General features: G+C 46.3%; 9 non-coding genes across 9 annotated transcripts; all 9 read right to left on the reverse strand.

The window, feature by feature from the left end:
- Positions 1 to 522: 522 nt before the first annotated feature.
- Trnak-cuu (transfer RNA lysine (anticodon CUU)) lies at positions 523 to 595 on the reverse strand. Its single transcript has one exon. It is a non-coding gene; the product is annotated as a tRNA-Lys (tRNA).
- Positions 596 to 2,043: 1,448 nt separating this feature from the next.
- On the reverse strand, positions 2,044 to 2,116 carry Trnak-cuu (transfer RNA lysine (anticodon CUU)). Its single transcript has one exon. It is a non-coding gene; the product is annotated as a tRNA-Lys (tRNA).
- Positions 2,117 to 3,549: 1,433 nt separating this feature from the next.
- Positions 3,550 to 3,622, reverse strand: Trnak-cuu (transfer RNA lysine (anticodon CUU)). The gene has a single exon. It is a non-coding gene; the product is annotated as a tRNA-Lys (tRNA).
- A 1,437-nt stretch (positions 3,623 to 5,059) lies between these two features.
- Trnak-cuu (transfer RNA lysine (anticodon CUU)) lies at positions 5,060 to 5,132 on the reverse strand. Its single transcript has one exon. It is a non-coding gene; the product is annotated as a tRNA-Lys (tRNA).
- Positions 5,133 to 6,580: 1,448 nt separating this feature from the next.
- Positions 6,581 to 6,653, reverse strand: Trnak-cuu (transfer RNA lysine (anticodon CUU)). Its single transcript has one exon. It is a non-coding gene; the product is annotated as a tRNA-Lys (tRNA).
- Positions 6,654 to 8,089: 1,436 nt separating this feature from the next.
- Positions 8,090 to 8,162, reverse strand: Trnak-cuu (transfer RNA lysine (anticodon CUU)). Its single transcript has one exon. It is a non-coding gene; the product is annotated as a tRNA-Lys (tRNA).
- A 1,436-nt stretch (positions 8,163 to 9,598) lies between these two features.
- Trnak-cuu (transfer RNA lysine (anticodon CUU)) lies at positions 9,599 to 9,671 on the reverse strand. The gene has a single exon. It is a non-coding gene; the product is annotated as a tRNA-Lys (tRNA).
- Positions 9,672 to 11,101: 1,430 nt separating this feature from the next.
- On the reverse strand, positions 11,102 to 11,174 carry Trnak-cuu (transfer RNA lysine (anticodon CUU)). The gene has a single exon. It is a non-coding gene; the product is annotated as a tRNA-Lys (tRNA).
- Positions 11,175 to 12,607: 1,433 nt separating this feature from the next.
- Positions 12,608 to 12,680, reverse strand: Trnak-cuu (transfer RNA lysine (anticodon CUU)). The gene has a single exon. It is a non-coding gene; the product is annotated as a tRNA-Lys (tRNA).
- Between the last annotated feature and the right edge of the window lie 787 nt (positions 12,681 to 13,467).

Below are 13,467 nucleotides of genomic sequence, written 5' to 3' on the forward strand. Positions count from 1 at the left end.
CTTAATCACATCTGAGAGTAATTCTTAATAAAAGGCATGTCGCTAATTGTTCGTCATCACAGATACTGTTTGCTATACGGCCACGACGAGCAACTGATTTCCAAAATTCGACTTCTTCCTTTGAGGATGCAACTCACGACCCTTGGTTTACTAGTCCAGTGCTCTACCACTGAGCTAAAGAGGCGCGGCCTAGCGGTACTTTTGCGTACTTCGTCCTTACGGTCGTCTGGATCATCAGACTTCAGCTGACAACACTTCATATTACCGACTAATATTTGCAGCTATGGCGACCCATTACTGCTTGGCTACACATCTGACACGTAACCGATGTCCTCTCCAAACAACAACACTTGCATTTCAGAACATGTCTTTCACACATGTCTACCAAATCACCTTCACCTTCAAATACAGTTTTCTTGCGAGTGACAGAGACGTAGGCAAAGTTTAAAGTTGCTATTTCCATTACATCACGTTAATCAGAAAAACGGTAATTTACATCTGCAGCGGAACAAAATTCCGTTTCGCCCAGCGTGGGGCTCGAACCCACGACCCTGAGATTAAGAGTCTCATGCTCTACCGACTGAGCTAGCTGGGCTGCTTCGGTGAACACTTGCCGGGCAGCACGTCACACAGTACTCGTTTGGGTTGGGTGGTCCCATACAGAATCTCTCCATGCTGCCTAATGTTTTCCTAACGTCACACTCGTCACGTACTTCACTTTTATTTCATAATCATTTCTGAGAGGTAAGGAATTGCATGACAACCTGCAGAGCTAGTGGCGTCAAAATTAACACTCATACTTGATGTGACTCAAAAGGCGAACGAGTTACTTTCCGACGTTGTTTTAGATGTGCAAGTGCCAGTGGAAACTCGCGGTGACGGCACTCTGCCGACCATTTCGCTAGTTAGCACCGGTCTTGTAGTGTGTGTTTCAAGCTCAAGAGCATCTCCAAGCAGAAAATGGTCAACAGCAACATTCAGACGGTTTCGTACTGCTCAAATGCTACATTAAAACGGTATGTTTCTTTTTCAGAACTGATAAAACACGAGCGTGGCAGCATTCGAACCTGTAATCTTCAGATCCGAAGTCCGACGCCTTATCCATTAGGCCACACAGTCACTGACGACCAAGTGCAACTTGAATATGAGTCATTTCGAAACGCTCACACCCCTGATAATTTGTGTTTTCGTTCTACACAGCCGCTGCCCTTGCTCTTTCCCACCCATTCGTTACATTCAACCTCTTACGTGACCGAACAAATATAGACTGGGAAACAAGACCACACACTTTGTGCATACGGAATCGAAGGCAGGGCGTGCCTCACCGCATTTACCACGATGCCCATTTGCTACTTCTGCAGAAGCGGCGGCGGCGGCGACGACGACGACGACGACGACGACGACGACGACCGCGAGAGGCTCTGACATATGTGAGAAATACATCTATAAAATGTAATTCAGACTGCCTCGTCCCACCTTATGCTGAACCGCTTTGGCAAAGGCTTTATCTGCGCCATTCGCCTTAATCACATCTGAGAGTAATTCTTAATAAAAGGCATGTCGCTAATTGTTCGTCATCACAGATACTGTTTGCTATACGGCCACGACGCGCAACTGATTTCCGAAATTCGACTTCTTCCTTTGAGGATGGAACTCACGACCCTTGGTTTACTAGTCCAGTGCTCTACCACTGAGCTAAAGAGGCGCGGCCTAGCGGTACTTTTGCGTACTTCGTCCTTACGGTCGTCTGGATCATCAGACTTCAGCTGACAACACTTCATATTACCGACTAATATTTGCAGCTATGGCGACCCATTACTGCTTGGCTACACATCTGACACGTAACCGATGTCCTCTCCAAACAACAACACTTGCATTTTAGAACATGTCTTTCACACATGTCTACCAAATCACCTTCACCTTCAAATACAGTTTTCTTGCGAGTGACAGAGACGTAGGCAAAGTTTAAAGTTGCTATTTCCATTACATCACGTTAATCAGAAAAACGGTAATTTACATCTGCAGCGGAACAAAATTCCGTTTCGCCCAGCGTGGGGCTCGAACCCACGACCCTGAGATTAAGAGTCTCATGCTCTACCGACTGAGCTAGCCAGGCTGCTTCTGTTAATACTTGCCGGGCAGCACGCCACACAGTACTCGTTTGGGTTGGGTGGTCCCATACAGAATCTCTCCATGCTGCCTAATGTTTTCCTAACGTCACACTCGTCACGTACTTCACTTTTATTTCATAATCATTTCTGAGAGGTAAGGAATTGCATGACAACCTGCAGAGCTAGTGGCGTCAAAATTAACACTCATACTTGATGTGACTCAAAAGGCGAACGAGTTACTTTCCGACGTTGTTTTAGATGTGCAAGTGCCAGTGGAAACTCGCGGTGACGGCACTCTGCCGACCATTTCGCTAGTTAACACCGGTCTTGTAGTGTGTGTTTCAAGCTCAAGAGCATCTCCAAGCAGAAAATGGTCAACAGCAACATTCAGACGGTTTCGTACTGCTCAAATGCTACATTAAAACGGTATGTTTCCTTTTCAGAACTGATAAAACAGGAGCGTGACAGCATTCGAACCTGTGATCTTCAGATCCGAAGTCCGACGCGTTATACATTAGGCCACACAGTCACTGACGACCAAGTGCAACTTGTATATGACTCATCTCGAAACGCTCACACCCCTGATAATTTGTGTTTTCGTTCTACACAGCCGCTGCCCTTGCTCTTTCACACCCATTCGTTACATTCAACCTCTTACGTGACCGACCAAATATAGACTGGGAAACAAGACCACACACTTTGTGCATACGGAATCGAAGGCAGGGCGTGCCTCACCGCATTTACCACGATGCCCATTTGCTTCTTCTGCAGAAGCGGCGGCGGCGACGACGACGACGACGACGACCGCGAGAGGCTCTGACATATGTGAGAAATACATCTATAAAATGTAATTCAGACTGCCTCGTCCCACCTTATGCTTAACCGCTTTGGCAAAGGCTTTATCTTCGCCATTCGCCTTAATCACATCTGAGAGTAATTCTTAATAAAAGGCATGTCACTAATTGTTCGTCATCACAGATACTGTTTGCTATACGGCCACGACGCGCAACTGATTTCCAAAAATCGACTTCTTCATTTGAGGATGCAACTCACGACCCTTGGTTTACTAGTCCAGTGCTCTACCACTGAGCTAAAGAGGCGCGGCCTAGCGGTACTTTTGCGTACTTCGTCCTTACGGTCGTCTGGATCATCAGACTTCAGCTGAAAACACTTCATATTACCGACTAATATTTGCAGCTATGGCGACCCATTACTGCTTGGCTACACATCTGACACGTAACCGATGTCCTCTCCAAACAACAACACTTGCATTTCAGAACATGTCTTTCACACATGTCTACAAAATCACCTTCACCTTCAATTACAGTTTCCTTGCGACTGATAGAGACGTAGGCAAAGTTTAAAGTTGCTATTTCCATTACATCACGTTAATCAGAAAAACGGTAATTTACATCTGCAGCGGAACAAAATTCCATTTCGCCCAGCGTGGGGCTCGAACCCACGACCTTGAGATTAAGAGTCTCATGCTCTACCGACTGAGCTAGCCGGGCTGCTTCGGTGAATACTTGCCGGGCAGCACGTCACACAGTACTCGTTTGGGTTGGGTGGTCCCATACAGAATCTCTCCATGCTGCCTAACGTTTTCCTAACGTCACACTCGTCACGTACTTCACTTTTATTTCATAATCATTTCTGAGAGGTAAGGAATTGCATGACAACCTGCAGAGCTAGTGGCGTCAAAATTAACACTCATACTTGATGTGACTCAAAAGGCGAACGAGTTACTTTCCGACGTTGTTTTAGATGTGCAAGTGCCAGTGGAAACTCGCGGTGACGGCACTCTGCCGACCATTTCGCTAGTTAACACCGGTCTTGTAGTGTGTGTTTCAAGCTCAAGAGCATCTCCAAGCAGAAAATGGTCAACAGCAACATTCAGACGGTTTCGTACTGCTCAAATGCTACATTAAAATGGTATGATTCTTTTTCAGAACTGATAAAACACGAGCGTGACAGCATTCGAACCTGTAATCTTCAGATCCGAAGTCCGACGCCTTATCCATTAGGCCACACAGTCACTGACGATTAATTGCAACTTGTATATGACTCATCTCGAAACGCTCACACCCCTGATAATTTGTGTTTTCGTTCTACACAGCCGCTGCCCTTGCTCTTTCCCACCCATTCGTTACATTCAACCTCTTACGTGACCGAACAAATATAGACTGGGAAACAAGACCACACACTTTGTGCATACGGAATCGAAGGCAGGGCGTGCCTCGCCGCATTTGCCACGATGGCCATTTGCTACTTCTGCAGAAGCGGCGGCGGCGACGAAGACGACGACGACGACGACCGCGAGAGGCTATGACATATGTGAGAAATACATCTATAAAATGTAATTCAGACTGCCTCGTCCCACCTTATGCTGAACCGCTTTGACAAATGCTTTATCTGCGCCATTCGCCTTAATCACATCTGAGAGTAATTCTTAATAAAAGGCATGTCGCTAATTGTTCGTCATCACAGATACTGTTTGCTATACGCCCACGACGCGCAACTGATTTCCAAAATTCGACTTCTTCCTTTGAGGATGCAACTCACGACCCTTTGTTTCCTAGTCCAGTGCACTACCACTGAGCTAAAGAGGCGCGGCCTAGCGGTACTTTTACGTACTTCGTCCTTACGGTCGTCTGGATCATCAGACTTCAGCTGACAACACTTCATATTACCGACTAATATTTGCAGCTATGGCGACCCATTACTGCTTGGCTACACATCTGACACGTAACCGATGTCCTCTCCAAACAACAACACTTGCATTTCAGAACATGTCTTTCACACATGTCTACAAAATCACCTTCACCTTCAAATACAGTTTCCTTGCGACTGACAGAGACGTAGGCAAAGTTTAAAGTTGCTATTTCCATTACATCACGTTAATCAGAAAAACGGTAATTTACATCTGCAGCGGAACAGAAAATCCGTTTCGCCCAGCGTGGGGCTCGAATCCACGACCCTGAGGTTAAGAGTCTCATGCTCTACCGACTGAGCTAGCCGGGCTGCTTCGGCGAATTCTTGCCGGTCAGCACGTCACACAGTACTCGTTTTGGCTGGGTGGTCCCATACAGAATCTCTCCATGCTGACTAATGTTTTCCTAACGCCACACTCGTCACGTACTTCACTTTTATTTCATAATCATTTCTGAGAGGTAAGGAATTGCATGACAACCTGCAGAGCTAGTGGCGTCAAAATTAACACTCATACTTGATGTGACTCAAAAGGCGAACGAGTTACTTTCCGACGTTGTTTTAGATGTGCAAGTGCCAGTGGAAACTCGCGGTGACGGCACTCTGCCGACCATTTCGCTAGTTAACACCGGTCTTGTAGTGTGTGTTTCAAGCTCAAGAGCATCTCCAAGCAGAAAATGGTCAACAGCAACATTCAGACGGTTTCGTACTGCTCAAATGCTACATTAAAACGGTATGTTTCTTTTTCAGAACTGATAAAACACGAGCGTGACAGCATTCGAACCCTTAATCTTCAGATCCGAAGTCCAACACCTTATCCATTAGGCCACACAGTCACTGACGACCAAGTGCAACTTGTATATGACTCATCTCGAAACGCTCACACCCCTGATAATTTGTGTTTTCGTTCTACACAGCCGCTGCCCTTGCTCTTTCCCACCCATTCGTTACATTCAACCTCTTACGTGACCGACCAAATATAGACTGGGAAACAAGACCACACACTTTGTGCATACGGAATCGAAGGCAGGGCGTGCCTCGCCGCATTTGCCACGATGGCCATTTGCTACTTCTGCAGAAGCGGCTGCGGCGACGACGACGACGACGACGACGACGACGACGACGACCGCGAGAGGCTCTGACATATGTGAGAAATACATCTATAATATGTAATTCAGACTGCCTCGTCCCACCTTATGCTGAACCGCTTTGGCAAATGCTTTATCTGCGCCATTAGCCTTAATCACATCTGAGAGTAATTCATAATAAAAGGCATGTCGCTAATTGTTCGTCATCACAGATACTGTTTGCTATACGGCCACGACGCGCAACTGATTTCCAAGTTTCGACTTCTTCCTTTGAGGATGGAACTCACGACCCTTGATTTACTAGTCCAGTGCTCTACCACTGAGCTAAAGAGGCGCGGCCTAGCGGTACTTTTGCGTACTTCGTCCTTACGGTCGTCTGGATCATCAGACTTCAGCTGACAACACTTCATATTACCGACTAATATTTGCAGCTATGGCGACCCATTACTGCTTGGCTACACATCTGACACGTAACCGATGTCCTCTCCAAACAACAACACTTGCATTTCAGAACATGTCTTTCACACATGTCTACAAAATCACCTTCACCTTCAAATACAGTTTTCTTGCGACTGACAGAGACGTAGGCAAAGTTTAAAGTTGCTATTTCCATTACATCACGTTAATCAGAAAAACGGTAATTTACATCTGCAGCGGAACAAAATTCCGTTTCGCCCAGCGTGGGGCTCGAACCCACAACCCTGAGATTAAGAGTCTCATGCTCTACCGACTGAGCTAGCCGGGCTGCTTCAGTGAATGCTTGCCGGGCAGCACGTCACACAGTACTCGTTTGGGTTGGGTGGTCCCATACAGAATCACTCCATGCTGCCTAATGTTTTCCTAACGTCACACTCGTCACGTAATTCACTTTTATTTCATAATCATTTCTGAGAGGTAAGGAATTGCATGACAACCTGCAGAGCTAGTGGCGTCAAAATTAACACTCATACTTGATGTGACTCAAAAGGCGAACGAGTTACTTTCCGACGTTGTTTTAGATGTGCAAGTGCCAGTGGAAACTCGCGGTGACGGCACTCTGCCGACCATTTCGCTAGTTAACACCGGTCTTGTAGTGTGTGTTTCAAGCTCAAGAGCATCTCCAAGCAGAAAATGGTCAACAGCAACATTCAGACGGTTTCGTACTGCTCAAATGCTACATTAAAACGGTATGTTTCTTTTTCAGAACTGATAAAACACGAGCGTGACAGCATTCGAATCTATAATCTTCAGATCCTAAGTCCGACGCCTTATCCATTAGGCCACAAAGTCACTGACGACCAAGTGCAACTTGTATATGACTCATCTCGAAACGCTCACACCCCTGATAATTTGTGTTTTCGTTCTACACAGCCGCTGCCCTTGCTCTTTCCCACCCATTCGTTACATTCAACCTCTTACGTGACCGACCAAATATAGACTGGGAAACAAGACCATACACTTTGTGCATACGGAATCGAAGGCAGGGCGTGCCTCGCCGCATTTGCCACGATGGCCATTTGCTACTTCTGCAGAAGCGGCGGCGGCGACGAAGACGACGACGACGACGACCGCGAGAGGCTATGACATATGTGAGAAATACATCTATAAAATGTAATTCAGACTGCCTCGTCCCACCTTATGCTGAACCGCTTTGACAAATGCTTTATCTGCGCCATTCGCCTTAATCACATCTGAGAGTAATTCTTAATAAAAGGCATGTCGCTAATTGTTCGTCATCACAGATACTGTTTGCTATACAGCCACGACGCGCAACTGATTTCCAAAATTCGACTTCTTCCTTTGAGGATGCAACTCACGACACTTTGTTTCCTAGTCCAGTGCTCTACCACTGAGCTAAAGAGGCGCGGCCCAGCGGTACTTTTGCGTACTTCGTCCTTACGGTCGTCTGGATCATCAGACTTCAGCTGACAACACTTCATATTACCGACTAATATTTGCAGCTATGGCGACCCATTACTGCTTGGCTACACATCTGACACGTAACCGATGTCCTCTCCAAACAACAACACTTGCATTTCAGAACATGTCTTTCACACATGTCTACAAAATCACCTTCACCTTCAAATACAGTTTCCTTGCGACTGACAGAGACGTAGGCAAAGTTTAAAGTTGCTATTTCCATTACATCACGTTAATCAGAAAAACGGTAATTTACATCTGCAGCGGAACAGAATTCCGTTTCGCCCAGCGCGGGGCTCGAACCCACGACCCTGAGGTTAAGAGTCTCATGCTATACCGACTGAGCTAGCCGGGCTGCTTCGGTGAATACTTGCCGGTCAGCACGTCACACAGTACTCGTTTTGGCTGGGTGGTCCCATACAGAATCTCTCCATGCTGCCTAATGTTTTCCTAACGTCACTCTCGTCACGTACTTCACTTTTATTTCATAATCATTTCTGAGAGGTAAGGAATTGCATGACAACCTGCAGAGCTAGTGGCGTCAAAATTAACACTCATACTTGATGTGACTCAAAAGGCGAACGAGTTACTTTCCGACGTTGTTTTAGATGTGCAAGTGCCAGTGGAAACTCGCGGTGACGGCACTCTGCCGACCATTTCGCTAGTTAACACCGGTCTTGTAGTGTGTGTTAAAAGCTCAAGAGCATCTCCAAGCAGAAAATGGTCAACTGCAACATTCAGACGGTTTCGTACTGCTCAAATGCTACATTAAAACGGTATGTTTCTTTTTCAGAACTGATAAAACACGAGCGTGACAGCATTCGAACCTGTAATCTTCAGATCCGAAGTCCGACGCCTTATCCATTAGGCCACACAGTCACTGACGACCAAGTGCAACTTGTATATGACTCATCTCGAAACGCTCACACCCCTGTTAATTTGTGTTTTCGTTCTACACAGCCGCTGCCCTTGCTCTTTCCCACCCATTCGTTACATTCAACCTCTTACGTGACCGACCAAATATAGACTGGGAAACAAGACCACACACTTTGTGCATACGGAATCGAAGGCAGGGCGTGCCTCGCCGCATTTGCCACGATGGCCATTTGCTACTTGTGCAGAAGCGGCGGCGGCGACGAAGACGACGATGACGACGACCGCGAGAGGCTCTGACATATGTGAGAAATACATCTATAAAATGTAATTCAGACTGCCTCGTCCCACCTTATGCTGAACCGCTTTGGCAAATGCTTTATCTGCGCCATTCGCCTTAATCACATCTGAGAGTAATTCTTAATAAAAGGCATGTCGCTAATTGTTCCTCATCACAGATACTGATTGCCATACGGCCACGACGCGCAACTGATTTCCAAAATTCGACTTCTTCCTTTGAGGATGGAACTCACGACCCTTGGTTTACTAGTCCAGTGCTCTACCACTGAGCTAAAGAGGCGCGGCCTAGCGGTGCTTTTGCATACTTCGTCCTTACGGTCGTCTGGATCATCAGACTTCAGCTGACAACACTTCATATTACCGACTAATATTTGCAGCTATGGCGACCCATTACTGCTTGGCTACACATCTGACACGTAACCGATGTCCTCTCCAAACAACAACACTTGCATTTCAGAACATGTCTTTCACACATGTCTACAAAATCACCTTCACCTTCAAATACAGTTTCCTTGCGACTGACAGAGACGTAGGCAAAGTTTAAAGTTGCTATTTCCATTAAATCACGTTAATCAGAAAAACGGTAATTTACATCTGCAGCGGAACAGAATTCCGTTTCGCCCAGCGTGGGGCTCAAACCCACGACCCTGAGGTTAAGAGTCTCATGCTCTACCGACTGAGCTAGCCGGGCTGCTTCGGCGAATACTTGCCGGTCAGCACGTCACACAGTACTCGTTTTGGCTGGGAGGTCCCATACAGAATCTCTCCATGCTGCCTAATGTTTTCCTAACATCACACTCGTCACGTACTTCACTTTTATTTCATAATCATTTCTGAGAGGTAAGGAATTGCATGACAACCTGCAGAGCTAGTGGCGTCAAAATTAACACTCATACTTGATGTGACTCAAAAGGCGAACGAGTTACTTTCCGACGTTGTTTTAGATGTGCAAGTGCCAGTGGAAACTCGCGGTGACGGCACTCTGCCGACCATTTCGCTAGTTAACACCGGTCTTGTAGTGTGTGTTTCAAGCTCAAGAGCATCTCCAAGCAGAAAATGGTCAACAGCAACATTCAGACGGTTTCGTACTGCTCAAATGCTACATTAAAACGGTATGTTTCTTTTTCAGAACTGATAAAACACGAGCGTGACAGCATTCGAACCTGTAATCTTCAGATCCGAAGTCCGACGCCTTATCCATTAGGCCACACAGTCACTGACGACCAAGTGCAAATTGTATATGACTCATCTCGAAACGCTCACACCCCTGATAATTTGTGTTTTCGTTCTACACAGCCGCTGCCCTTGCTCTTTCCCACCCATTCGTTACATTCAACCTCTTACGTGACCGACCAAATATAGACTGGGAAACAAGACCACACACTTTGTGCATACGGAATCGAAGGCAGGGCGTGCCTCGCCGCATTTGCCACGATGGCCATTTGCTACTTCTGCAGAAGCGGCGGCGGCGACGACGACAACGACGACCGCCAGAGGCTCTGACATATGTGAGAAATACATCTATAAAATGTAATTCATACTGCCTCGTCCCACCTTATGCTGAACCGCTTTAGCAAATGCTTTATCTGCGCCATTCGCCTTAATCACATCTGAGAGTAATTCTTAATAAAAGGCATGTCGGTAATTGTTCGTCATCACAGATACTGTTTGCTATACGCCCACGACGCGCAACTGATTTCCAAAATTCGACTTCTTCCTTTGAGGATTGAACTCACGACTCTTGGTTTACTAGTCCAGTGCTCTACCACTGAGCTAAAGAGGCGCATCCTAGCGGAACATTTGCGTAATTCGTCCTTACGGTCGTCTGGATCATCAGACTTCAGCTGACAACACTTCATATTACCGACTAATATTTGCAGCTATGGCGACCCATTACTGCTTGGCTACACATCTGACACGTAACCGATATCCTCTCCAAACAATAACACTTGCATTTCAGAACATGTCTTTCACACATGTCTACAAAATCACCTTCACCTTCAAATACAGTTTCCTTGCGACTGACAGAGACGTAGGCAAAGTTTAAAGTTGCTATTTCCATTACATCACGTTAATCAGAAAAACGGTAATTTACATCTGCAGCGGAACAAAATTCCCTTTCGCCCAGCGTGGGGCTCGAACCCATGACACTGAGGTTAAGAGTCTCATGCTCTACCGACTGAGCTACCCGGGCTGCTTCGGTGAATACTTGCCGGTCAGCACGTCACACAGTACTCGTTTTGGTTGGGTGGTCCCATACAGAATCTCTCCATGCTGCCTAATGTTTTCCTAACGTCACACTCGTCACGTACTTCACTTTTATTTCATAATCATTTCTGAGAGGTAAGGAATAGCATGACAACCTGCAGAGCTAGTGGCGTCAAAATTAACACTCATACTTGATGTGACTCAAAAGGCGAACGAGTTACTTTCCGACGTTGTTTTAGATGTGCAAGTGCCAGTGGAAACTCGCGGTGACGGCACTCTGCCGACCATTTCGCTGGTTAACACCGGTCTTGTAGTGTGTGTTTCAAGCTCAAGAGCATCTCCAAGCAGAAAATGGTCAACAGCAACATTCAGACGGTTTCATACTGCTCAAATGCTACATTAAAACGGTATGTTTCTTTTTCAGAACTGATAAAACACGAGCGTGACAGCATTCGAACCTGTAATCATCAGATCCGAAGTCCGACGCCTTATCCATTAGGCCACACAGTCACTGACGACCAAATGCAACTTGTATATGACTCATCTCGAAACGCTCACACCCCTGATAATTTGTGTTTTCGTTCTACACAGCCGCTGCCCTTGCTCTTTCCCACCCATTCGTTACATTCAACCTCTTACGTGACCGACCAAATATAGACTGGGAAACAAGACCACACACTTTGTGCATACGGAATCGAAGGCAGGGCGTGCCTCGCAGCATTTGCCACGATGGCCATTTGCTACTTCTGCAGAAGCGGCGGCGGCGACGACGACGACGACGACGACCGCCAGAGGCTCTGACATATGTGAGAAATACATCTATAAAATGTAATTCAGACTGCCTCGTCCCACCTTATGCTGAACCGCTTTGGCAAATGCTTTATCTGCGCCATTCGCCTTAATCACATCTGAGAGTAATTATTAATAAAAGGCATGTCGCTAATTGTTCGTCATCACAGATACTGTTTGCTATACGCCCATGACGCGCAACTGATTTCCAAAATTCGACTTCTTCCTTTGAGGATACAACTCACGACCCTTGGTTTACTAGTCCAGTGCTCTACCACTGAGCTAAAGAGGCGCATCCTAGCGGTATATTTGCGTTATTCGTCCTTACGGTCGTCTGGATCATCAGACTTCAGCTGACAACACTTCATATTACCGACTAATATTTGCAGCTATGGCGACCCATTACTGCTTGGCTACACATCTGACACGTAACCGATGTCCTCTCCAAACAACAACACTTGCATTTCAGAACATGTCTTTCACACATGTCTACAAAATCACCTTCACCTTCAAATACAGTTTCCTTGCGACTGACAGAGACGTAGGCAAAGTTTAAAGTTGCTATTTCCATCACACCACGTTAATCAGAAAAACGGTAATTTACATCTGCAGCGGAACAAAATTCCGTTTCGCCCAGCGTGGGGCTCGAACCCACGACCCTGAGATTAAGAGTCTCATGCTCTACCGACTGAGCTAGCCGGGCTGCTTCAGTGAATACTTGCCGGTCAGCACGTCACACAGTACTCGTTTTAATTGGGTGGTCCCATACAGAATCTCTCCATGCTGCCTAATGTTTTCCTAACGTCACACTCGTCACGTACTTCACTTTTATTTCATAATCATTTCTGAGAGGTAAGGAATTGCATGACAACCTGCAGAGCTAGTGGCGTCAAAATTAACACTCATACTTGATGTGACTCAAAAGGCGAACGAGTTACTTTCCGACGTTGTTTTAGATGTGCAAGTGCTAGTGGAAACTCGCGGTGACGGCACTCTGCCGAACATTTCGCTAGTTAACACCGGTCTTGTAGTGTGTGTTTCAACCTCAAGAGCTTCTCCAAGCAGAAAATGGTCAACAGCAACATTCAGACGTTTTCGTACTGCTCAAATGCTACATTAAAACGGTATGTTTCTTTTTCAGAACTGATAAAACACGAGCGTGACAGCATTCGAACCTGTAATCTTCAGATCCGAAGTCCGACGCCTTATCCATTAGGCCACACAGTCACTGACGACCAAGTGCAACTTGTATATTACTCATCTCGAAACGCTCACACCCCTGATAATTTGTGTTTTCGTTCTACACAGCCGCTGCCCTTGCTCTTTCCCACCCATTCGTTACATTCAACCTCTTACGTGACCGACCAAATATAGACTGGGAAACAAGACCACACACTTTGTGCATACGGAATCGAAGGCAGGGCGTGCCTCGCCGCATTTGCCACGATGGCCATTTGCTACTTCTGCAGAAGCGGCTGCGGCGACGACGA

Source organism: Schistocerca gregaria, chromosome 8, assembly GCF_023897955.1.
Source record: "Schistocerca gregaria isolate iqSchGreg1 chromosome 8, iqSchGreg1.2, whole genome shotgun sequence".
Taxonomy (NCBI): Eukaryota; Metazoa; Arthropoda; class Insecta; order Orthoptera; family Acrididae; genus Schistocerca; species Schistocerca gregaria.